Source organism: Protopterus annectens, chromosome 2.part1 (genome assembly GCF_019279795.1).
Source record: "Protopterus annectens isolate FY-2018-M chromosome 2.part1, PAN1.0, whole genome shotgun sequence".
Lineage (NCBI taxonomy): Eukaryota > Metazoa > Chordata > Ceratodontiformes > Protopteridae > Protopterus > Protopterus annectens.
Window position 1 is genome coordinate 1268224372 of NC_056729.1, and position 26478 is coordinate 1268250849.

General features: G+C 37.3%; 1 pseudogene; it reads right to left on the bottom strand.

Moving 5' to 3' along the window:
• Positions 1 to 26478, bottom strand: part of LOC122794962 — a 100329-nt pseudogene that overhangs the window by 61708 nt on the left and 12143 nt on the right.

Sequence of the window (26478 nt, forward strand, 5' to 3'; positions counted from 1 at the left end):
AGTTTTCCTACTGATTTTCTTACAGCTTTAAATACTGACAGGGATTCATAAAGGTTACCAGAAACTGTATAGACTACATGTACACTTAGTGTAATCTTTCTGAGTGAATAGGAAGTACATAACAATGTGGTAGGGATGTTCTTGAATACATATCGTGTACACTTACTATACACTTGGTGTAGGTGTTATTGAATCTGGCCAAAAGTCTTACCACAAAAACACAGGGCAATAAGGGAATGCAATGGGAAAAATGAAATGCCATCATGGAAGTATTGAATAGACAAAACTGTAAAGCAATTAAGACAAAAGTCTACTCGGAAACACAACTGTGATAAAAGAAACTGCAGTAGCAGAACAGACCAGGATCTATTGTGCACTATTGCAAATAATAAACTAAAGATACCAGCACAGCCAGAAAAAAATAGAAGATATGCAGATAAATATAAAAGAAAAGTACAAAATAAGTAATTCAATGATAACCCAAAAAAGTTTTAGAGAGAATAGGGAAACAATTCAAAAGGAATAGAAACATAACCAAAACAACAAGAAATAGACACATTCTGGAAAAATATGTATGAAAATCCTGTGAAACATAACAAAGATGCTTAATGGATAGTAGTTCAAATGTACAGGATATGAAATAGGATGAAGTAATGACCAGAGAAATTGAAACACAATTAAGAAAAGCAACTAATTGAAAAACCCCAGTCCAGATGCAGTATGTAACTTCTTGTTAAGTATTAAAATCCTTACATGAAGATATAGCCACAAGTAAAAACGTTTTATATGTGCACCCCAAACAGATGGCAACCTGGTTAACAACAGGAAAAAACAGTACTCCTCCTTGAGAGTGAACCTGCAAGATATCCTAAAAATTATAGACCAGTAATTTGCCTTCTGATGATGTATAAACTGTACACTGGAATTGATGATGACAGAATTTATAGTCATTTAGAAAAAAAGGGTAATAAAAAAGTCATAAGGCTAATAAAAAAGTCTTGTGGAACAAATTATCATTTGTCATTAAATAAAGTCTTAGTGGAGAACTGTAAAAAGGGGAAGAATCTAAGTATGGCATGGAGACTACAAAAAAATCATTTGACAGCACTCCACATTCATGGATAAAAGAGTGCTTACCAATGTATACCCTACACTGATCAATTACATTACAGTGACCATGAAACAGTTGCAAACCACTTTGCAGTAAGCCATGATAAAGGACATACTATTATCCCAGGGTTAAAAATTCCATAGTGAATCTTTGTCACTGTTAAATAAAAACAAACTAGGACAACACAGGAGGCTCAGATGCAAAAAACTTTACTAGTGTACACCAGGAGGCAAAATACCATACAATACAAGTATAGAGTTTTGTCTGACATGATACAGGAAATGTGTTATATTTTATAGCCATACATTCAAGCTGTGCCCACCTCACTGACGTGGTCAGTCACAGGGCACCTACATCACTATGGTCTACAATATTCTATTCATAAGAAAAAGCTGATGTTATACTTTTTAAAAGTTTTCCCATGAGAATAATGCAGCCTTGCAAAGCACCTGGTCAGTTATAATGTCTTTCGGTAAATGTTATTCTTTCAAGGTTTCAGTCCTTCTCGAATACAATAGTCAGTTCAGTCTTGTAATACACTTCTTTGTTCTTCTCGCAACATTACTTTTAGCAGCTGTGCTTTATCTCTGATAATATTTGCAAGGCCAACCATCTCAGAGGAAGGAAGAAAGATTTTCAATGCTTTATACATTCATTTTCCTGACCCAGAAGATTATCATTAGTGAAAAACATAAGCTTGCTGAGCTGGCTACTGCCAGGGTCAGAGTTCAAGCACACTGCAGCTCCAAAGCTTCAAGCAATTACATGTAAGATCATTCTTACTGCCATATTGTAAACAGAATAAAATGCATTACATATTATTTGCTTCTAAACAAGCACTTTATATATGTTCAAAATACATATTTTTCTAACATTTTCCTCCCTTTTAATACTTTTTATTCTATTCAGAAACATAAACAATATCATATCATTCCCTAGCCTTCTCCTTTAAGGACTTTCAACTAGGCAAGTCATTTGGTTTACATTTCGGAAAGAATTTCATTTGGAACCAATAGGTCCAGTTCAATGTCTTGGTACAAAGTCTCAGTTACAGATATATCAACAAATTCTCTGACTAATCTTTTCATACAGGGAATCCCACAACAGACACATGCTCCTAATAAGAGCAGAACAACACAAATAGCAATCAGAATATTCATTAGGATTGAACCCCACCCGCCAAATAGACTCTGGAAAAAGTTTGTCAGTGGGTTTGGGCCTGGTTCAGTCATGGCTGATACCTGCTGTATTACCTCTAGGTGATCATTTATCTCATGTTGATTGTCTGGTATGAACGCACAACATTCTTCTTTGATAAGCGCGCATGTACCACCTCTCACCGCTAGGGTGAAGTCAAGAGCCATTCGATTTTGTAGCACAACAGTTCTCATTGCATTCAGTTCATCAGTCACAAGAGGTAAACGAGTGTAGAAGCACCACAAACCAAAAGATAGTATCCACGTAAACGTACTTTAATGCAACTCCGTTTTCGCCTCTACAAACGTAGAAGCTTCATCAGACAAATAAAAAAGCGCCAAATACACTCAATTTAAAACCTTTTAGCCAGGTGAGGTGATGTCATTTCCTTGGTAACATAAACAAATAATTAATGGTTTATAAAAACACAATTATTTGTATATTCGTACAAATTACTTACAACAAAATTAAAATCCAAAATACTAAGCCTAGTTTACCAAACATGTATATATATAAAATGTTTAGATTGCAACCCTAAAATAGAATATTAAAGCATTTAAAATAAATTGTTTGAGGACATCCTAGTACCCATACAATCCTAAAATGTGTTATTCAACCACCATACCTAATCACACAATACTAAAGGGGTAGAAATTTAATATCACACACTACTTACACATCTTTTTTGGATACTAGTTTTGTTTTCTGTTTTATTCACCGGTTCATCAGTCACAAGTTCTAGAGCGGGAAAAGTTGCATTACTCATTACTTCGAGAAGCTTTGACAATTTTCTCAGCTCCCAGATCGATTTGACTGCTCCATAGGCTGGGAATATTCCAGCCCAGGATATAACACAATCACTCAAGTCCATATGAGTCAATTTTCCTTTATCTTTCACGGATGGATGATCCTTCCAGCCAGCTTCGATTTTTCCCACTGGATTTGCAGGTTTTTCGACTGAATTCCCAGATTTTCGGGCTACATCTCTTACGTTTCGTATCTTACCTAGAGGTAATTCTGCAGTATGCCTTATAGCTGGAACCAGATAACCCAAAAAACAACTGCCGGACCAATTCTCAGGTAGCCATTTGTATGCTTTTTTTCCACAAACAAAATAACAGTTTTCTACTTTAGTACTGATGTGGGTTACCTCTGAATGAAACATTTTCTTGTCTATAACAGACAATTGTTTATGCAATTCAGGATTTCTCTGCACATCTTTTATTGTTGTTTTCATTAAGCTCAAATATGAATCATAATTTGTGCTACAACTAGTAGTTTTATCTTTAGCCTTAATATAGCATTTATAAGATACAGTTATGTTACAGTTACTCCAACCTACTTGGAGTGTGTCGTTTTTATAGAAACAAACAATTCCTCTCTGTGTAATAGGCAAATACAATGCAATCTTGTCCTGTGATCTCACAGAACCTGTATCGAAAAGTAAGTTTTCCCAAGTCTCATTTATCCCCAAGGGGACAGCGGACATCAACAGTCCTCCATATGCTGTTGGTATTGCAGTACAAACCCAGCAGTTTGAAACGTTCATAGTCTCTACATATACACGCTTCATAGCTAGGTATGTGTTAAAGTTTGGATGCCAGTCTATAGACAGTTCATCACATTTCTCCACTTTCATTTGTACGGTTATATGCAGGAAAAACCACAACAAAAGGAAAGTCACCACAATCATAGTCAATAGATGTATAGTTAGCAAGATGGTTAAACAATATCTTCGGGGTTGGTTTGTATCTTTACTCATTTTGCTCTTGGTCATCCTGCCTTTGTTGTGTATCAGTCACAAAATGTTTATCAAGATGAAAATTCTTTACCAGTTTACAGTGCGTCAGGTGGACCCAGGACGATCTCTCAGCAACTTTGACTGCAGTAGGCATCGCCAACAGTACCTGGTACAGACCTTCCCACTTCGGACTTGTCCAGTTCTTCTTCTTTATGACCTTCAGCCACACCCAGGACCCAGGGGTCAGCACCGCTTCTAATGGACTGGTCTGTTCCTTATCTGAAAAAGAGTTCAACTGCAAAACAGTTTTATTTGTTAACAATTTCCTCATGTAACTAGCTAATGAGCTGTCAGCCTCCAGCTCTGCAGGCATGAGAGCTTTCCACTGTGGTACATAATATGCCCTTCCAAATATCACTTCAAAGGGAGTCAGACCCTTTACATTTGGAACTGTTCTCATGCTCAGCAGTGCCAAAGGCAAACAGCAAATCCAATTCTTCTGTGTTTCATTTATTAACTTCCTCAACTTGCTCTTTAAAATTCCATTGTACCTTTCCACCAGTCCTGCAGACTGTGGGTGGTAAGCACAATGATTCTTCAAGGAGATCCCAAAGAATCTCCCAAGTTGTTGAATTGTCTGATTAACAAAGTGTGTCCCATTGTCACTATAGATTCTTTCCGGTATGCCAAATCTAGGAATTATTTCTTTTATTAGGGCTTTTGCCACTGTTGCTGCATCCGGATTTTTAGTAGGAAAAGCTTCTACCCACTTGGAAAACATGTCTATAATTACTAAACAGTATTTTTCCCTTCACACTTGCTCAGTTCTATGAAATCCATACAGATAGTGTGGAACGGATATGGTGGTATAGGAAAACTCCCTTGCTTGGGTTTGAATGCTCCTTGTGCATGATGTTTGTTACAAATATGACATGCTGCACAAAATTTTTGTGTAAAGTTCGTGAATCCATATGCTTGGAATATTCAATTTACTAACTGTATCATCCCCCCTGTTGAGACATGGCTCTGCCCATGGCTCAACAAAGCTGCATATCTAAACAAATTAGATGGCAATATTGGCTTTTTCTCTTTGGAGATGTACAGTCCATTTTCGAGGATTGCACCTCGTCTCTCCCATTTCTGTTTCTCAGCTTTTGTAGTCAATGTCTGCATTGTTTTCAACATTTCTAAATCTAAAATCTCAGAGGGTTGTAATTCCTCATTCAAAAGTAAGGTTTCTGAGTCTGAGGCTGCTTGCTTTGCAGCTGCATCAGCTCGTGCATTACCTTTTGAAATCGAATCCTGTTGTTTTGTATGAGCTACACATTTACAAATAGCTACTTTGGTAGGTAACTGAATAGAATCTAATAAGTTCAAAATAAGTTGCGCATGATTAATCGGTTTGCCAGTAGATGTTATCATTCCCCTATTTTTCCATTGCTGTGCAAAAACATGCACTGTAGAGAAAGCATACTGACTGTCAGTATATATGTTCACACATTTGTCTTTCGCTAGAGTGCAAGCCCGTGTCAAGGCTATCAATTCTGCTGCTTGAGCAGACAGGTTATGCTGTAAGGATTGGGCTTCTAAAATCTCTGTATCTGTGACTACTGCATACCCTACTAGATTTTTCCCCATAGGACCCTTTCTGCATGAACCGTCCACATAAAATGTCACCTCGGCATCATCCAAGGGCATATCAGTGAGGTCTTGTCTGGGCAAAGTTATTTGCTCAATTTCCTGCAGACAACTGTGTGGTGTGCCATCCACAGGAGTCGGAAGTAACGTTGATGGATTTAATGTTGTACAACGTTCAATTACCATATGAGGTTGGCTCAGCAGTATGGTCATACAAGAAAGATGTCTAGCAGGAGATAGATATGCTATTTTTTCTTGCAGTAAAATTATCGTGACTGCATGAGGCACTCTCAATGTGAGAGGGTGGAATAACACCACTGAGGCCGAAGCCTGTACTGCCATTGCAGCTGCGACCACTGCTTGCACACAGTGAGGTAATGATCGTGCCACTGGATCTAACTGTGAGGAATAATAAGCTATGGGGCGTTGCTTACTCCCATGCTGTTGCGTAAGAACTGACGTCATGTATCCCTGTTTACAATCTATGGTTTGAGAAAATCTCTTGTGGTAATTTGGAAGTCCTAAAACTAATGATGAAGCTATCAATTGTTTTAGTCTGCAGAAAGCTGTTTCTGCTTCAGGTGTCCATTGTAATACATCTTGTGCTGCCATTGGTGTTTTATATATTAAATCAGCCAATGGAGCAGATTCTAAAGCATAGTTTGATATCCAACTTCGAAAAAAATTAGTCGTTCCCAAGAAGGACATAATTTCCTTCTTGGTTGTTGGTTTAGGTGCCTGTAAAATCGCTGTTTTTCTATCTTCGTCTAGTATTCTACCTTCATTGGATATTACATATCCCAGGTATCTAACCTGTTTTCTCCAAAGTTGTAACTTACTTTTGTTTACTTTGTGTCCTTGTGCTGCTAAAAATTTCAATAATGCTATTGTATCTTTCCTGCATTGATGCTGGGTAGAGGCTGCTAGCAAAATGTCATCTACATAAAGTAGAATCTGACTACCTCCTGGTGGGGTAAATCCTGCCAGGTTGCTTGCCATTTCTTGTGCAAATATCATTGGACTTTCACAATATCCCTGCGGTAGCCGAGTATAGGTATATCTTTTACCCTGAAATGTAAATGCAAACCAATACTGGCTATCAGGATGTATAGGTATTGAAAAGAAAGCATTGCTTATATCCACCACAGTAAAATATTTTTGTTGTGGCTTCAAATCGTTCAACAAAGTGTGTGGATCTGGCACCGTAGGTGCTCTGGGTATTATCGCATTGTTTACGGCTTGTAAATCCTGTACCATCCGCCATTCCCCGTTTGCTTTTTTAACAGGAAATAGAGTGGTATTACATGGTGAATCTAGAGATTCTACCAGTACTCCTTCCTTGAGTAATGCTGCTACTATAGGCTTAATTCCTTGCTCTGCATCTTTCCTCAAGGGGTATTGTCTTTTTTGCAGTCTAAATGCTGATTTAGGTGTAATGGTTACTGGTCCTGCTGTTCGAATAAGTCCTACATCTGATTTGCCTGTTGACCAAAGAATGTTTGGTATATCGCACAGGGCTTTTTCTTCTTCTTCTAACAAGAATGCTAATCAGCTGTCTTCACTATTTTGTAAGTGTACAACTGGACGTGTCTGTGTTAGCCAATTCAATTTCTGTTTTTGTACTCCCAGTTCTGATAATTCTAAATCAGTTTGTTTTTCCCATTTTGTTACTTTTTCTCCTAAATCTGCCCACCTCACATCCTTGCTCTTTGTCAAGCTGACATGTGGCAGTCTATTGGATTTGTACAGTTTCATGAATTCCTGAGGTAGTGAACAGCTTACTACACTGTTTCCCACAGTATCCCAATATAAGGTTCGTAATACTAATCTGTTAGCAGGATTTTTTAACAATTCTTGCTCATATTCCTTATCAGGTCCTGGCGTACTACAGTAGTACAGAGTACAATGTAACAAATGCTGTTAGTCGGTGTCAAGGGAGGGGACCTTACTGATGGCTACATTCATCAGTTCCTCGGTTACTGCCCCTGGACCAGTCGTAACTAGGTCCTGGCTGTACCAGTAAAAAGTTTCACCCTACGATCTCACCACAAAAGTATCCATTTGTCTTTGTGCTTCCATACCCTGCATAGTAGGAACTACTGCTATGCCAAATATCTGCATAAGGTCTCTTCCCAGTAAGTTTACTGGACATTTTGCAGAAACTACAATTTTACTTTTCTGAGTCATGCCTGAAATAGGGTCAGTTATTGCTATATCATGGGAAAGTGGTTCCCTATATAGCTGTCCATTTGCTGCTTTCACTAATATATAGTCAGGTGATTCAGAGTGTTCTGGTAACTTTGAAGAGTGTATCAAAGTTCGTGACGCTCCTGAGTCACACAAGAATTTCACTTCCCTTCCTTCCACCAGAAGTGTAACTTCCGGTTTTGTGTCTGCCAAATAGAGCTCCAAGCTCACTAATGCTAAGTCTAAAACTTCACTTTCTTCATCCTCTATATCTACTTGTGCTTCCTCTGTTCCTTCCACTACATTTACATTTGTCCTTTGTCTGTTAACCTTTCCTGATGATTTTTGATTGTCATCACTATCATATAGTCAGTCCTCATCACCTTTATCTTTATCTTCTGTAGTCGCCTTTTTATTTAGCCTGCAATCCCTTGCTAAATGTCCTTTCTTACCGCACTTAAAGCACTCACCTTTCTTTTTTCTTTCTTCAAAATCTTCTGACCTTTTGTCAGATTGTTTATTTCCCTGGGTATTTCTTTTACCTTTTTTACCCCCTTGTACAATGAAGACCTCTGCTCCATCTTCTGCTGTGAAGACTTGTGTCTTCTTCTTCTTTTTACTATTAAAGTGTCTTTCAGCATGTCTAGCATACTCAAGTAAGGCTTGTAGCCTACTTGTTCGATGATCTATCATATGCTTTGTAATAAAGCTGCTGATAGGTGCAATGCAACCTTTCAAAAACACATTTTTCAGTTGCTGTTCATATGAGCTATCATTTGTCTGGCTTTCAGGAATAGCCATACCACTATGGTTATTGAAACATTCCAATAATCTACCATAGTACCCATCTACAGTTTCATTATCTTGTTGTATGCATTGGTTATGCAAGTCCAATCTGCTCTAGGTTTCCATTTTTCAGAATTTCGGTCTGTAAGACCTTTCACTCTGGTGTCTAATTCTGTGTCACTATGTAGGAGTGGTTTAAGTTGTGCGTCACGAGAGTTCCAGGCACCACAAATCATGTGCCAGTCTGGACCTACAATCTGTTTAACTACCTTTTCTACTTCTTCCCCATTTAAGTGGTAACTTAGTCTCATACCTCGTAAATCTTGTAAAAACTTTGTGTAATTAATTTTCGGATGAGGGATTCCCTCTGTAGCTTTCCGAATATCTTCCAATGTCCATGGTCTATACACTAGGAGAGTTGGGTCCTGCCCTTCCTGTCCTGCCTGAGGGTTTGGTACCTCGATTAGTGGACAGATTTCTTCACTCTCTTCTAGTGAGTCTCTCCCTATTTGATATAAATCTGCGTCCCTAAGTGTTTTACGTGTCTGGGATCTAGTTTCAATAGGTTCTCTAACAAACGGTTTTAATGCTCCTGCAACTTCAGGATAACGTGGAGGTGGACTAGCCTGTCCTCCTGCTTCATATCCTAAAAAAGGCATTGGAGGGGGCAGAGGGGGAGGGGCCGTCGCTATTACTGTATTAGTATCCTCTTTGTCTAAAAATTATGCTTTCGCATTTTTAATTTTCTGTTCCCTTCGGTTCACTTCCTCAATCCACCTACGTGCCTGAGGAATGCCTAATCGCCGTTGTTTTTTTGCCTGACCTTCTGCGTCAGATTTAAGTTGTTTTAAAAGTTTAACCAACAAAATTTTATTTAATTTTCCGTCAAATTCGTATTTATTAACCCATTTTGTATAATACCTTACATTATCTGCTCGTTGTAATTGCCTATATTTTGCGTCATCAGTTAGGGGCGGATCTCGCGATTTTTTAGTGCACTGATTTCCCATGTCAAAAGAAAAATGTTACGTAACCCTTTTTTACCACGTGGTATCTCTGTTCCTTACACAGTTTATCTAGAATAACTGCCTACCTTATTCTGTTTCCCTGATCTCTGACAAAATATACAGTCATTTCCCTTTTGTCCCTGATCTGCATAACAAATCTATGACAATAACATTTACTGTAACCTAGTCCCTGATCTAAAACAGAAAAAAGGCAAAAATCTTCCTACCTGAGCCTCTTGGGTCAACCAGTTCGAGACCGCTCTTCGGCTGCAGATCAGAAAAGTGGCCAGCCTCTCAAGACGACAATTCAGTCGGAGGTCTTTGTGCTTCAAGAAGAACCGTTTCGGTAGCTTCTCCTGTGCAGTATTCGACCACCGGTACACTCTGATCTGTAGCTGTCGAGGGTTTCCGGTCAAAGAAAGACCAAACTGTTAAATAAAAACAAATTAGGGCAACACAGGAGGCTCAGATGCAAAAAACTTTACTAGTGTACACCAGGAGGCAAAACACCATACAATACAAGTATAGAGTTTTGTCTGACATGATACAGGAAATGTGATATATTTTATAGCCATACATTCAAGCTGTGCCCACCTCACTGATGTGGTCAGTCACAGGGCACCTACATCACTATGGTCTACAATATTCTATTCATAAGAAAATGCTGATGTTATACTTTTTAAAAGTTTTCCCATGAGAATAATACAGCCTTGCAAAGCACCTGGTCAGTTATAATGTCTTTCTGTAAATGTTATTCTTTCAAGGTTTCAGCCCTGCTCGAATACAATAGTCAGTTCAGTCTTGTAATACACTTCTTTGTTCTTCTCGCAACATTACTTTTAGCAGCTGTGCTTTATCTCTGATAATATTTGCAAGGCCAACCATCTCAGAGGAAGGAAGAAAGATTTTCAATGTTTTATACATTCATTTTCCTGACCCAGCAGATTATCATTAGTGAAAAACATAAGCTTGCTGAGCTGGCTACTGCCAGGGTCAGAGTTCAAACACACTGCAGCTCCAAAGCTTCAAGCAATTACATGTAAGATCATTATTACTGCCATATTGTAAATAGAATAAAATGCATTACATATTATTTGCTTCTAAACTAGCACTTTATATATGTTCAAAATACATATTTTTCTAACAGTCACCACTGGTCTTTTGTTTTACTGTTAACTCATTAAGCTATCTAAGTAAATGATTAGGTCATGGCTACAATTTGGTTCCTAGAAAACAACAAAGTGTAAAGGCTTATCATCTTCTTTTTTGTTTAAAACTGTATAGTTCATTAGATGAAGAACTGAAAACACAACTGCAAGTGGTCAAAACTTTCTCACATGATGTAAGAATGTTATTTGGTCTTGATAAATGTACAAAAGCAACCTTTAAGTAGGGGAAGCTGCAGCACCAAGCAGAGGCTTAATAAAGGGGAGGGGGTGAAGGGTATAGTCTACCCAAAGTGCAAACAGTAAAGGGGTGCATCCATGCCTTTTAAAAGCTTTTTGTGTTTAAAACATGAAAAGCTTGAACTAAAACTAAAGCTAGATCCTTTAAGGTGTTCTTTAAGAATGTTCTGTCTGTGTGCCCCTGCATGTATTGATGCACACACCTGTTGCATACTCCTTTTCAGCATTCTGCCATCCTACCTTTCCCCCATTCCACACAGAATTTAGAAACAAGTTTGTGTGTGTGTGTGTGTGTGTGTTTGTGTGTGTGTGCGTGTGTGTGTGTGTGTGTGTGTGTGTGTGTGTGTGTGTGTGTGTGTGTGTGTATGTGTGTCTATGCACGCGGGGACCAAAACTGAAAAATAGGGACAGGTATTAAATATTGCACTTATAAACAGTCATGGTTTGAAATAGACCTGGTCTCTCCTTACCCCCACTACAGGAATGGACCGACAGGATACAGGAAGGGAGCCACAGGATGAAAAATGTGTGGAAGCAGGGATAAAAATAATAAAATAACAAAAATCCATGTTTTATAATAAAGAATAACATCTTCTATAATACTTGCCAAGGACTTATTTCTCTCAACATGTGTGCAGCTGATTTCCTGCTAGGACCTAATCTTCTCAAGATGTCTACAGCTAATTTCCTACTAAGCACTTTTACACATTGGTTGTTCTCTAGTCTGCACTTAATCATGCTTTCATTTTAATGCATTCTGTTTTGCAGCAGTCTGTCTTCTACTTTATGAAGTTTTGACGTTATTCTGAGTTTATTATTCTGGGTGACAGAAACTTCTTTTTGTTTGTGTGTTAACTTGTTTTCTAACTTTCAAAAGAAGATATCTATGCCTTTTATGTGAATACATTAGCATTATGTCCAAACAGTATGAAAATTGTCAATGTTTATTTTTGCAAATTGTAAATTTTGTTGGCTTTACTTCAATAACATACATACCTCTCAACCTCTTAGCCCAAGAAATTTAAGCAAAGCCTAAAATAATCAGGGGACAAAAATAGGAACAGATTTTAAATGTTGATCATAAACTTAAAAAGTTACTAGAATAGCAGAATTTCTGTTAGCATGCATTTTCTGAACAACATGGACTCAAATGTATGTTATTATTTAGAAACTTCACTCCTCAGTGACATACCAGAAAATAACACATTTTGTGAGGAACAGACCGAAAATTTGAGGGGAAATCTGGACAGTTGAGACCTATGCATGTTGGTAAATTTCTTCAGGCTCAAACCATGTATCTTGGTTACAGGAAACACAAACCTGAATCCCTTACACTAACCACCAGACTAGTAACCAATGAGTTTTGATGTATTTTCAGTGAACTGAGTTTCAATGCATTTGCAAGGAAATGTAAGCTTCATTGCATTCTTAAGGAGTTGTGACCTTTCAGGGAAGGCAGGTTTATTGTTGCTCCTTGTTTCTGATTATTTTCATTTACTTCTGAGCTGTACTTTCTTTTGGAATACAATTTTCAGTAACAATTGGTTACCAGAACTGCAGTTTGGACTGGCTCAGACCTCACTCTTGGAGGTTATTAGTTGTTTTATGCATGGTCTCTCTTCCACAAGTGTTTGGGTTAATGTCAATATAACCAAGTTTTTCTTTTGTATTTTTGGAAAAGGAGAGGGGGGATGTTAGGTAGGCTTGTGAGTGAGTGTGTGTGTGTGTGTGTGTGTGTGTGTGTGTGTGTGTGTGTGTGTGTGTGTGAGTGTGTGTTTGCATTTGTATGGATATTTTAAAATGTAGCTTTTGTGTGTGCGTGCACATTTGTTTAAATATTTTGAAACTGGATGTTTTCTTTTTTTCCCATTGTACTCTTCTGCCTTCTTTTTGTTTTGGTGTAGTGGGGTTAACTAGCTAGGCTGTGGGTTTCAGAATCTTGCCCTTTCATTTGCTCAGCTTAGATTGTGCCATTGAGGCTGGTAAGTGAATATTTGTGTTAATAAACTGAAATCATCTCTCCTTTTTTGTAGGTGGAGGGTTGGCCAGCTGTGCTGTGGTTGAATTTTACTTGTCCTTATCACTTAGTTGTTTTAAACTCCATACTTAAGGTATGTTTGTGTAAATAAATCTGAATATCTATGCTTTTTTGAGGAAGGTCAGCAGTAACTTTGCCCTTTTCATATCATTTTAAAAGCTGGTTGATGTGCATTTGTGTGAAGTCAATTACATGTTTTTGGGTGGGGGTGGCAGGTTGTAATACGTGAACTCATCCTCTTCATTTGCTCAACTTAAAGTCTGGTATTAAGGGCTGGCTAGTGCTCATTTGTGAGAAATACATTGGAAAACATGTTTTTTTTTTTCTTGGGAGGGGGTGGAAAACACATTTTTTTTTTTTGTTGGGAGGGGGTGGCTGGCTGTGTTATTGATTAAATAAATTGTGCTCTGTTTAAAGGTGGGCATTAATGGCTAGTGTGCATTTGCATGAAGTATGTTGCAGTCTTTACTCTCTCTCTGGGTGCTGTATTTGTAAAATCTAGCTGAAACTGTTTCAGACTTTGTAGAATGTTACTAGGTTTGCTTCATCTTCTCAGCATGTCCTCCCTGTGTTTGTGTGGGTTTCATCCAGGTGCTCCTGTTTCCTCCCACATTCCAAAGACATGCATCTGGAGCTTTTCTCCCTGGGCCTCCACTCAAAATGGGCTCTGTCCCAGTTGGATTTTCCCAGTAAACAAATGTTAAATAAGAAAATAAGTAAATAAAATCTGTTCCTAATAGGATTTGGGTCAGCTGTCCACATAATTTCACATAATTTACCAAATCCCGAACTACTGCATCTTAGGGGTGTATTATCAATATTGTAGTCAACTTTCCAAATGAGACAATAATGTATTTTTGACATTTAGGTTTAGTTTGTGATTCTGGCACTAGTTATGTGTTTGAGACAAGACTTTCTGTAGGATGATGGAGTCCTTGAGGGTTTGATCACTTCTCTCTGCTTGCTGGCAATTATTTTGTTTCATTTCATGATTATAACTAAAAGCCATTGTCACTGAGGAAGTAGTGTTAAAAAAAAAAAAATCTGCATGGGCGTTTGGGGGGGGTGTTGAAAATAATTCTGCACCAGATGTCAAATATGCAAGGTATGCTACTAGCTATCTCTTTTCTCATTATTGTCAGTATTCTTCACCAAATCAGTAATAGGCTGGTACTTTTCCCTCCTTCTTTTTACTACGACTTTTTATAAAGTTATTCAGAAGTCTCATAATATATCCCCAATTTAAAAAAAAAAAAACATATTTAAAAACTTTACCAGTGTTCAAAAACTCTTCATTTGGTGGGATTATTTTTAACACTCTTTCTAGGCTACTTTTTATCGCATTTGTTTTTGGTCAAATTTGGTGGGCACTATTAAAATGTAAGAAATTGTTACTTGGTGTCCTTTTTTTTCTAAATACCTTTGTTAATGCATTCCCTTCTAAATCGTTATAGAAATGTTCTATATCTAAAATTGTAAAATCTCAGTATCCGCCTTCATTTTGAACCTCAAAAAGTTAACAATGTAAAAATGTAAAAAAGTTCAGTTAACCCATTGTTCCTCTCAAAATAAAAACAGATTGTCAATAAACTAAAAATAACTGATCACATATTTCCTAAAGTCTGACTTCATTAAAACTATTTTCTCCCACTCAGCCATAACTAAATTTGACTAGCTTAGGGCCATTACAGCTCCCATGGCTACACGTTAATTATTTATGATACCTTCGGTCAAAAGTAAAATAGTTGTTCTCCAATACCAATTCCAGTAAAACGACCATGAAGTTCATCATTTCTCTCTTCCTTTTTTTTTCATGCTCTAGCTTCCATATTCTATGTCCAGTCCTTCCTCTAATGGAATTGCAGAATAAAATTATTTGACATAAGTTGTTAAAAATATGTCCTCTTTTTTTTTACCTTATATAGAAAGGCAAACAGAGCCTTGAAAAATAAAATAATTTCCTTAACTAGTAGTTTAAAAAAATGCTCCAACAATATTGCCAATCATTCCATTTTGGACAAAGGTGCAACAGTACGTGGCCTGAATGGTGAAAATGATAAATTAAAAAGTTACTGTCACAGGTTTTTAACTAACAAAGAATCACACCATTCTTCTATAATTCTTTCTGCAGCATAAAATTCTGCTATAACAATGTCGATAACAGAGTGTTTATTTTTCTTTTGTGATCAGTTGAGGTTTTACTATTTGATTCTTTGCAGTGAAGTGAATGGTGCGTTAAAAATGTCACCAGAATGAGAGTCATTAATTCTTAAATTCAAGATTTACTAATGCATACATTATGTGTGTGTGTGTGTGTGTGTGTGTGTGTGTGTGTGTGTGTGTGTGTGTGTGTGTGTGTGTGTGTGTGAATATATGTATTATATGTATGAGTATATGATACATGTGATATAATATGAATCATGTAGCTTTAAATGTTATTGAGTTAAATCAAAGATGCTAGATGTCATGCGGTATACTTTCATCAAGATAGGTTGCTCTGATTAAACACATCCTGGAAGGAAGATCACATCCTCCAGATCTTTGTGTTAATTATTCCCAATCCTGACAAACCCACAGACATGTTAATGTGATCACATCTACAATAAACTCGCTGTTTGTTGCTACCAGCAGTCACTTTTCTAAGTTGCCACCAGAACAAACAAATTGCATTTTCCTTTTTTTTTTCTTCTATTCCAAATCATTGAGATATGGTTTAATAAATAGACTTTAGGATTACACATTCACTCTCTCTCCCCCCACTTGTGGTACTTCTCTTAATCACAGATCTCCACAATGCCAAGCATCAGAAATACCAAAAAGGAAAATAATACTCAAAACACAGGACCATCAAAACATTAATTTACAGGGGCAAGCATCTCTGCAACCATGATGCTGGGAACAAGCCCTCCCTCCCAACCAACCAAACAAACATATATACTAACATACACTGACTCAAAGAAGGGAGAACTCTTCCTAAAATAAGTGAATCACACTTTGAAATTAGCCCAGCAAAGAATTCCTGTGGAAAACAGTGACTGACATTTTATTTTTCAGTATCTTTTTCCATTGGTCTACTGACACTCAAGAAATTTCAGCTTAACCACCTATAGAGGAGACCACTTTCTCTCTCTCCCTTTCGCTATCTCTCTCTCTGTCTCTTCCTCTCTCTCTCTATTTATTCCCACTGCTCTTGTATGAATGTATTGGACCATTTAGTCTTTGTTGAAACTGGTGAAGCTTTTTTTTAATGCATTTCCTCATTTTTCCTGAAATTAGATAACCATTTTTAGATGATTTTTTTTATTGATTTTTCCTCCTCTTTACTTCCCTGTCTGCATATAGAAATGAACATTTGCCATCATTATTTTGGAATACAAATATAATTGAGAAATCTTAACATGATGATATTGGTGTCTACTTCAAGAGTTTTTATATTAATTAAATAAATATAGAAATCTAATTCTCATGGAAAGAGCAGTGGCTGGTTAAATGATATACTTAAAGAATCAAAGTACCTTTCGCTATCTCTCTCTCTGTCTCTTCCTCTCTCTCTCTATTTATTCCCACTGCTTTTGTATGAATGTATTGGACCATTTAGTCTTTGTTGAAACTGGTGAAGCTTTTTTTTAGTACTAGTACTAGCCTATGAACCTAATATATATAATATGTAAGCAAATGGGGACTGAAAAATTCATATCTGGAGCTACAGTATGAAGCATGTTATTTATTTGTGAATTAGGTACATGAGCTGGTGGGAGAATGTATTCACTTCAAGCTATAGATAAATAAAAGACTCAGTTCAAATTACAATGATAGCTTAATTTATTAATTATTATTTTATAACATTAACGATCTTGGTCTTAATTCTCTGACCTGAAGTGCCACAGCTACTAATTTGATGTGCATACTGGTACACTAATATGGTATTCAGTGATCGATATCTGTCAAGAAACTGAATGATGGGGATGACGATGGAAGAGAGACTTTACTTTCCCCTTCATTTAATGTATAACAAAGTTCCTTGTGAGCAGCCTGTCATGACTTCTGTCCCTCATTTGAAATAAAATTAACAGTTGTTACAAATAAATGACTAATTCATTCTTTATTTCTCCTCTTGTCATGCGTTTCCTGTAATATTTGAGATGCGCAATGTGACAACTTGGGCTACTTACATTACAAGCTATTTCCTGGTACAGTCATTGCCATAACCACTGCTTTCTTGTTCAGCACAAGGTGCAAAAGTCCTCCCACCTACCTTCAGCCTTGTAAGACAATGTGCTTTGTGTACTGCATGCAGCCTCGTGGTGCAAATACTAGAATATTGGTTTCTTCTGAAACAATAACTGAATAGTATTGTTATAAACTATGGATAATTGATGCTGACTGTGGGAACCCTATATCCTACTCCAAGCCTAGATGCATGCAAAACACAGTTAAGGTATACACACAAGGATTGTTTTGCAAAGTGGTATAATTTGAACTGCAAGTTTCCATTTTAGCTTTCTATAAACACCCCTGTCCTAACGTAGTGATGTACCAGGTGCCAATAAAGACTATTGAGCTTCTTTACTTGTTATTAACAGAAGGAGATGAAGTGCAGTCAAAATTTGAAAGCATCTTTTAGTGGACTGACATGCCTCTTTCATTTTAACATCTGTTGACTGTCTTTCGTCTTTACTCTCACCTTTCCTTTCCACTTCTTGTGTTACACTAACATCAGTGTAGCTGTCTCTTTACTGTGTATCCTTTATATTTCTTATAAAACTATTATAGATATTAAGGATCTTTCTAGCCAAAATTATGAAATGCTAAAAGCTTTATGACAGCCTGTAGCTTTTTGCTATTATTTCTTTCTGGCAACCATGCTGAGCAAATAATTTTGTTTTATGTTATCTTAAGTAGTAGTAGCAGTTCTGCTGAGTAAAGATTTACTTCTGTTGCTCAGCTTTGCTTACACCATGAATAAAGCAATATTATTTTCATCAGCTAAGTGCCTATCATATATTAAGCCAGTCAGTTGTTTTAATAAAGATGCAATTATGTTTTTACTTTATGAATCAACATATCATTCAACATGGCCATAATTCTGATTAAACAATTCCACTGTTCCATTCATGCTAATCTCCATGTATGATTTGCTTTTTTTTAAAGTTTCAGAATATCAAATTATGAATGCTATTAGTTATAACTCTAATCAGTGCTCAGCAGGGCAGCTTGTTTCTTAAATCTCCCATTCATATCCTCATGGGCTAGGGTTCAGTTCTGATCTCTTGTCACTGACTGAATGGAGACTACATATTCTGTGTTCTGTTTACTCTAATCTGTTGATACACGTTTCATTTACCATTGCCTTTTGTCAAAAGTTGTTTCTGAGCAGATCTCATGGTAAGCCAATTCACTTACTTTGTTAACAAGAAAATAAAATGAAAATGAAAATTATGACTGCAAACTGGGAGCCATAATTGACTCTCCGGCTGACACAGACATCCTCCAAAAGGGCCTTACTGAAATGGACACCTGGTGTCAAAGTCATGGCCTCAAGCTAAATGCCAAAAAATGCATAGTCATCCCATCTGGGAAAAACAAAACACACACGAATTGCCACATAGGTGGCAGCCCCCTTAATACAGAAGAGGTAATAAGAGATCTGGGGACCCAGGTAGATAGTAATCTCTCCTTTGACAATCATATTGCCAGAGTAGTTAGAAAATCCTTCTATGTGGCCCATCTAATTACAAAAGGGTTCGCATCTAGAAATAAAGAGGTTATAGTGCCCTTCTACTTGTCAATCATTAGACCCATCATAGAGTACAATGCCCCATTTGGGATGTACTTCACAAGACACTTCCAACAGCTGGAAAGACCACAAAAGTACCTCACCAAAAGGATTACTCGTCTCAAACATATGTCCTATGCAGCCCGACTGAAAAAACTTTGGCTGTACTCAGTGGCATATCACTTACTCAGAGGTGATCTCTGCCTGACTTACAAAGCCATGTCCAACACAGAATTGATGGACATGCTCCACCTAAAAAAATCCAAGTCACTGCGAGCCAAGCGCTCTAGTGAGCTAAACCTCATCACAACAATAAATAGAACATGCTGGAAAGATAGATTTGTGTCGCAGGGACTCCCCATGCTTTGGAACAAAATTCCAAATTACATCAGGCAGAGCCCCTCACTAACACTCTTCAAGAGAAACCTTGACGAGTGGATGGGTAACAGAAAACACATCCCTGGCATCACTTCATTGGCTCTGCTTGACAGAGGATCAGTTAATTAATCAATGGGGCAGCGAAAGCCTGCACACTCTGGCTAGGCTTATAATTGTCCTCGGGCAGATAGCCTACTACCTACCTATGAACCTATATTTACATAAAGCTTAGTGTAACTACTGTTATGCATATGTAAAACATTAAAAAGATTTATGATTGCTAGTACCCTGAATTAAACTGTTGCTGTGTGCCAAAAGCATGACTCATCTTACTGATCTACTTTTACATCGATAGATTGGTATTCACAGACAAATGTTTCACACCTGTGCAGTGCTACATATCAATGACCCTGTAGCATGACTCAACCATTAACTGTGTAGGAGTGACTCATGGTCTGTATAGCACAGGTAGCTGGCAAAAAGAGGAGCATAGTACATTAGTCCAGTCCTGTGACATTATAGACAGGACCAGTGGAGGAGTAGTAAAATCAATGTTTATGTGGCTGGAGTGGTCACTGTCAGAGAAAGTGTGCTTAGTCCATTTTGTCATATAAATAGTAAGAAAAACGGAATATGGAACAGTTACAAAATGAAGAAAAGAAAGCAGAAAAGAATAATGCACAAGGATAACTGAGAGGTATAACAGGTAGAAGGAAGACAGCTGCCGGGATGCGCAAGCAAACATGAAAGGCCACAACAGAAATGGACAGTACTGATACAAAAGGTCAGTGCAGCAGTGGAAAGAAATCGACAGTAGGTATATAAGTGGTAATGGGGAGGAATGGGAGAAATAGACAACATACCTTCCAATTCTTCCTGATTTTACAGAATGTTCCTGATTTTGCTTATGTTTTCACTGTTCCTCACAAAAGTTTTGATTTTCTAGTAAATTGCTGAGGATTCATCAGTCAATATTGCCGTTAGCGTTTTGTACTCATATATTTCTCAGAAAATGTATGCTTCTGCAAAAAATGTTGTTCTATTAACTTTTAAGTGAATTAGAGTAATATTTAAAAGTTATCATTGATCTCCCCCCCTGTTATGTCAGCATTGTTCTTGATTCTTGAGCAAAAGAGTTAAGCGCTATACTGAACAACAACAAAGGTATGGTGAGTGACACAAGGTGAGGTAATATACTGATGAGGTATAGGACAGGGAACATGGTGGATGCCTTGCCAGCTCAGAGGTCTGCATAGCCAGGGGTTCCTATTAGAAGACCGAAGACGCATTCTTTCAAATGCATCTTAGCCAAACTTAAAAGACTGAAACAGCAAAATATTGAAATGTCTTTTAAGTGAATTTTTTCCCTGGGAAAGTGTTTTTTTTTTTTTTTTTTTTTTGTTGGAACAGCGATTTTTTTTTTCCCTTGGAAAAAAAATCATTGTTCTGACAGTTCGACATTGTAAGCTTTCACTTACATAGGGTCGATTAATCACCGTTCGCTTTTTCAAGCATTCAGTGATCTAATATAGTCCCCATACGCAGATATCAGTAATTAGGTGAGCAACCAACTAGCAGTGTGTCACAGATATCACCAACCCATTAAACTAATGCCAAGTGACCACAAGTGAACCTCCAGACAACAATCAAAAGACAATCAAGTGTTCCCTTCCCTTCCTGAGTAGTGGACACAGGGATTACCAGTTAGCATTCCAGGTTGCCTTTAGCAGGGTGACACGTATTCCATTGCTGAAAGACAGGTCTGGCAACCACTGCTGATCCAGTACCAGAGATGTTGATCATTACAGGCTGAAGAGACTGCAGATACTTTTCTTCCATGGCTACAACTTGCACATATAATAAAGCTCCACAATGCAGCAATCTACAGATGCCAGTTACATTGTTCACCATCATTGTAAGTTTATGCCAGGCATGAAGCCTGTATAGAAGGCCATCATACTGACCCAGGAGATGGTTCTGAAAGACCATGTGAAAAAAGAAAAGAAAATATTGCTCTCCCTTAAACATTACACAGGATACCTGTCACTGGCAGTAAATACAGGAACCATGGTCACTCAGACAGGTCCACTCAAGAAGAAAAATGTCAGTCTTTTGTGCATTCACGTATTCAGGCACCACATAATGTGCATTGTAGCACAGGAATTAGGTATTGCAAAATGTTGCTGTGCTTTAGACCACTGGCACTATGCACAAGAATATAGTGTTCCGCCCCATGATGGAAAGACATATGCTTGGTAAATAATGGTATAATAAGGTAATGACTCATAAAGAGGTGTAATAAACTTCCTCATTAACATGACCAGCTCTCTGTAAGGTCTAGAGTACCATGATAAAAAAGTAGCAACAGCATATTACCATGTGTTGCAATAATATGATCAGTTGTGGAAGCAGTAGTTTACTGCATTAAGACACTGGATGATGACATGAGTGATTGTGAATCTTGAGCTTACTGTATTAGGATATAGTCATTTGAAATACACATACTGAAGGAAGACAAGAGGTAGTAATATAACCCTGCACTGTAGCAAACAGCCATGATGGATGGAGCAAAAAAAAATAGACAATCCTGCATATGTTGGCATGGGGACAAAATGCAACACCATTGTACTGTCATGTCAGGCTGTGAGAGGGGGTCATCAGCGAAAATGCACACATAGGGCAGTGTGTGCTGTTCAGGACACAATGGTCCATGTGCATTGCATGAGGCATGGCAAAACATGTTGTAGAGGAAAAGAGTGTACAGTGCTTTACATGGGGTTGTGAAGGTGGCCTAATGGTTAAGGTGTTTGCCTTGTAAACACAAGGTGCAGGGTTTGAGTTCCACAAGAGATAATTGGCTAGGCTTAAAATGGCTCGCAAGGGCAGTTAGCTTAGTACTAACCTATGCTTATGCAGGAAGGTGTGACCAGATAAAATGCAGTTTTGCATATGAATGGGGAGGTATAACAGCACAACAGTGGAAAGGTAAGTAAGCACATTATGTAGTTTGGGGAAACAATGTGCAAAATGAGAAAAAATGTGGTACGCAGCAATGGCAGGGGGCAGAAAACTATGACTGACATTGTCTTATGTGTAGAAGTAAAGACAACTTTTAGGTAAACTGCCAGGAAATTGCTATTATGGCTTGCAGGCCATTTTAAGCCTAGCCCAGTTTCCCTTTTGGTGCATGAATTATGCTGTTCCATTTGCTGTTGGACTGGTCTTACCAATCCATTAACTGATAATTATATATCATACCTAGTAGGTTTTATTTGTTGTTGAAATAAAGGTTTATGTGCCCCCACACATTTCAGATTTAAGTGAAGTGTACTGGTAATTTTCTTCTGAGCAGAATACCACTGTGGAGGCGTTCTTGAACCAGAGGCAAGTCAGGAGAATAGATTTGCTTTTCTAGTAATATATGAGGATGAGGTAATGAGCAGGAGAGAACTATGGGAGAATTAGATGAAAATAATATCACTAAACTGAGATAGTTTAAAGTTATTTATTAGAAGGCGGATCATTTTTGCTTGGATATACACAAACAAAAAGTGTATATCTATCTGTTGAAAAATCTGATTGGAAGTGGAACAATAAAGACTTACTGAGTTTTGGGAGTAGACTGAGGTTTTTGTCCCTGTGAACTGACTATTTTTCAGGTATGCACCATCCCAGTGCCATCTCTTGATCTGGCACCCCCCCCTAACTTTACGCAGAGCAGCAAAAAAAAAGAGCTCTTATTCTTTCAACTGCAGTCACGGAGACCAAAGCCCTCATTTGACCTACTTTCCCCTCTTTTCTTCTTAACTGCTCTTCCCTATTAACTCATTCCCTCCTCGTGCTTGTTCTAGCAGACTGTATTCCTGCCTTTCCTCTCACTTCTTCAGTATATATCTATACTGAAAAATGTTGTAATCCTTGTTTAATATTTGCTTGTTGTGTCTTTCGGCTTTTCCCGGTTAGGGGTCGCCACAGTGGAACCCCGGTCCGCTAATGATTGGCAGTCGATTTTTACATGCCGAGTTGCCAGCTCTGATGCACAGCCTTCAACAAAGATATGCCCATTCACGCATGTCTCCACACAGGAGACGCTCTAGCTGAGAATCGAACAGGACAACATCTTAGTGTGAAGTGACAATGCTACCGCGGCACCACCACCGCAGTCTCTTGTTTAATATTCTCTAAACCTGTTAATTGTTATTTTGACCTCTGCTATGTAACAATGTACTCACATTTTAGACTTGTACTATTACTATGTTTCTGTTGATTCTATTTTAATAATTTGTAACTATCATATTAACTTGTACTATTTCTGGAGCTTTTCTTCTTGGGTCTGCACTGAAAATGGACCCCTGCCCAAGCTGGACTAACCTGGTTAACAAATGTCAATAAATAAATAACATTAAGGAAAAGTTCAGGATTCATAAGGCTGAAACTTATAATATCCATAACGTGTCCTCAGTATGTTTCTCAAATACCCTTCTAGCTATCATAGTTAAAGCTACACATACCTTGGTAGTCATAACAATTGACATATCACACAGCTACCTTGATTCTGCTTGTAGGTTTATTTGGAGACTTGATCATGAAAAATTAATAATCAAGAGTTTAATGGGATATATAAGGTACCAGAGGAAAGACATTTTTCTGATGAGTTAAAAGATTATTTGAGATATGTTTATAACTTGTTCTACTCCCCACATATTTCTATTTTATCATGTTGTCCATCTTGTACCACATCTGCAAGATGAGGTAATTTTGTATTCAATAGTTAGTGAAAGCAGAGAGAGGAACTGAATACACAAGACACAAAGGTACTTTTATCTTAAAATTTTACTTCAAACCTTATACAGAGTCCTGATCACATAACTCATACTCTAAACATATGGCTGTCTTATCTAGGCAGTACTCTCAAATTAAATGTATATTCTTCCTTTTATTGAAGATATCCAGACTACTAAATATACATATATATATATATATATATATATATATATATATATATATATATATATATATATATATAGGCATATATTTGTGTGTGTGTGTGTGTGTGTGTGTGTGTGTGTGTGTGTGTGTGTGTGTGTGTATTACATTTTTATATAAATTATAATACGTCTGTTATGTGTCGTGATAAATTGGTGTTTAAATGAATTAAATAGAGGCTTTTTTGGAGAAAGTAGTGTAGCAATCATATCTCCAAGGTTGTATTACACAATAAGCTTAATCAATTAATGACATCTGCTTTTTGTTGTATAAAAGTAGACATTATAGTCCTACAGATTTAGACAAGTCGGCCTATTAAGGGGGGAGGGGCTTTGACTGGAATAAGTATTCTGTGTGGAGACCAGGACATAATCTCGAAAAGGGAATCCTGTGGAGCTCAAGAAGAAAAAAATTGGATAGCACAAATATAAATACATTACTGTCTATGGTTTTCTTCTTATTTTTTCTTCAGTGACACATCTGTGGTGCATGCAGTCAATAATGTTGCTATATTTGCTAGCCACAGGTATTACTTGTACCTGCAAATCACTGACTCTGCTGTCATTTTAAGGTTAAACAGTCACTAGTTTGGCTTTGCAGGACTAGTTTGCATTCATGCAAAGCAGTTTGGAAAACTTACTGCAGTCATTTTTTAACACAAGCAGATATGCAGGGTGTTTACAAAGTCTCACTGTTGACTGCAGACATTGGTTGAATATAATGTTAACAGTTCAAGTAGACTTTCATGGTTGAAATGTTCTGAAGTGGGTAGTTTTGTTATTATTGTTTAATAAATTTTAATTTCTTGCTAGAAAAAATTTTCAAAAACTGCAAATGCAAAACAAACAAAAAATGCTGTGTTAGACAATAAACTATGCATTAAACAAGTATACATAGTTTAAAACAATCTGGTAGATTAGTATATATTTAAAACCATGAGACAGATTAATCCAAGATAACACATGCATGTATACATGGTCCTAAGAAATGTGTGAGAGACCTGTGTTTTTTAAACTCCCTTGTCACTCAAGGAACTTAGTCTGCCACGGTCTAATCACACTGATACGGAGTGAAAGGAATCCAAACAATGAAAGGAAAAGAACAGAGTACTGTATGCTGAGACTCATAATAAATTTGAGCATAGTATTCCTGTTGAGATAAAGTACAGGAACCATAAGCAGAGAAGGATGGTTCTGTACACCAACTTCATAAAAAGGAACAATGAAAATAAATAAGTAGAATATGGCAAAAGACAGAAAAGAGAATTAGTATGAGCTGGCTTTCTTAGAAGACAAGTTAGATACCAATTTGCAGTGTGTTTATTGGTAGGAGAGGACACAGTAGTTTGTATGTCATGGCAGGCTGACATTTTGGAATCTCCACAGTTGGCCAACCTTCAGGCAAGCCAAATAAACTTCATAAAAATCATAGTAGGATTACATACATTAAGCAGTTAAAAGTTGTAAGAGAAGAAGCTAAATCAAATGTTCCTGTGTCCTACTTGTATTTTAAATTTACAAAATGATTTACTGTACAGACTAAGCATATGAGTGTGTGTGTGTGTGTGTGTGTGTGTGTGTGTGTGTGTGTGTGTGTGTGTGTGTGTGTGTGTGTGTGTGTGCTTATGTGTTTGTCAGTGTATTGGGAGGGAAAAAACTAGTATGTCAACTGTTTCCAGGTTCGTTCTGAAAAAAAAAAACAGTTATGCTGAGTGGGCTTTCATAGTTAACAAATGTACACAATAAGATAAAAAATAAAGATATGCAGGCCAAAACATTTTACAAGTCTAGTAATAAGGTTATCACACAGTCACATACTTGGGGGCAACACTAGAAAGGGAAAAAACAAAAACAAATGTCCCAGCAAGGTTTTACTAACCTGAGATAATGAAAGAATTTGAGAATTTCTGTGTTGCTTGCCAAGAATTTCAGAAAAAAAGCCCCTTGCCCAGGATTCAAAACTCTATTGTTTCCTATGCCTAATACTGATGTCCCATTTGAAAGAATAGCTGTTTATATTGTTGTAAAATCCAGGAATGAGTTTTAATGCATTTTGGTTACTGTGTACTATGCTAATGAGTATGCTGAACTATTATTTATTTATTTTATTTATTTATTGCATTGTTTGCAAAGATAGTCCAGCTGGATAGAAAGCTAACCCTTTTCAGTGGAGTCCCAGGAAGAAAAGCTACTGAAAAAATGCAATATTTCATAACGAACATAGTAGA